Here is a 1,334-nt window from a genome sequence, read left to right as displayed (position 1 = left end):
GAGTTCCTCTTGGAGGATTTTACCTTTGATGAGTATGAAGTGTCCCTCCTTGTCTTTTTTGATAACTTTGGGTTGGAAGTCGATTTTATCCGATATTAGAATGGCTACTCCAGCTTGTTTCTTCAGACCGTTTGCTTGGAAAATTGTTTTCCAGCCTTTCACTCTGAGGTAGTGTCTGTCTTTTTCCCTGAGATGGGTTTCCTGTAAGCAGCAGAATGTTGGGTCCTGTTTGTGTAGCCAGTCTGTTAGTCTATGTCTTTTTATTGAGGAATTGAGTCCATTGATATTAAGAGATATTAAGGAAAAGTAATTGTTGCTTCCTTTTATTTTTGTTGTTAGAGTAAAAATATGGAACGCTTCACGAATTTGCGTGTCATCCTTGCACAGGGGCCATGCTAATCTTCTCTGTATCATTCCAATTTTAGTATATGTGCTGCCGAAGCGAGCATGAGAAAACACATATTTTACAGGTTTTAGAAATAAGGCTGTCTACCTGGGCAGAGCTGCAAGACTGAGCTCCACAATGATTGAGTGCACTTCTCTCCATCCCTACAAATCTGCTTCATGAAAGAGTGTAGAAAAATTTTCATTCTAATAAGTCAACACAATGATTTCTCAGATTGCCAGCTCTCTAATATAATATAACTTAGTGGGGCAGACCAGGAGGAGGATGAAGTATGGATAGTAAAAAAGGATTAAAGAATTAATGATTAATAATAATAATAATAATAATAATAATAATAATAATAATAATACATAGGTATTTAATGTCGGGCTCTTCCTACAAATGTTTTTGGTGGTGGGTACCATGAGCTCTGGTACTGTTAGTAATTCCAAAGAGCCCTGATTCCAATATACAGCACCAGAAGTCTTAGTGCCCATCCAAAGAATTTAGTTCCTAGTACCCACATCAGGCAACTCACACCTGACTATAACTCGAGCTTCAGGGGACTAATGCCCAGTTCTGACCTCCACAGGGACCTGCACACAAGTGCACATACACAGATACAAACACATACACACACATACACATAAGTAAAAATAAAAATAATGTCTTTCAAAATTAGTTATGAAATTATAGCATACAGCATTCAAATTTTTCAACCAAGTATACTCATGGATTATTTTATTACTATATGTTCAATCTGATAAATATGTTTTCATATAAGTATGTCATGTGTTATCTATTAAAAAATCATATAGGCTATATATTCACCACACACACACACACACACACACACACACACACACACACACACTCCCTGCTTGATGGCACTTATGTTTCAATGCTGAAAATTCAGGTTCCTTGGCTTCAGAGTTCTCCTGAGAACAGA

General features: G+C 37.0%; 1 non-coding gene across 1 annotated transcript; it reads right to left on the bottom strand.

Annotated features, from left to right (window-relative positions):
* Window positions 1–342: 342 nt before the first annotated feature.
* Window positions 343–449, bottom strand: Gm25326. Its single transcript, XR_003947196.1, has one exon. It is a non-coding gene; the product is annotated as a U6 spliceosomal RNA (small nuclear RNA).
* Between the last annotated feature and the right edge of the window lie 885 nt (window positions 450–1,334).

The sequence above is a fragment of the Mus musculus genome, chromosome 7 (assembly GCF_000001635.26).
Source record: "Mus musculus strain C57BL/6J chromosome 7, GRCm38.p6 C57BL/6J".
NCBI classification, from domain to species: Eukaryota; Metazoa; Chordata; class Mammalia; order Rodentia; family Muridae; genus Mus; species Mus musculus.
Note: the sequence above shows the minus strand (reverse complement) of the source record. Positions and strands in the feature narration are given on the sequence as shown.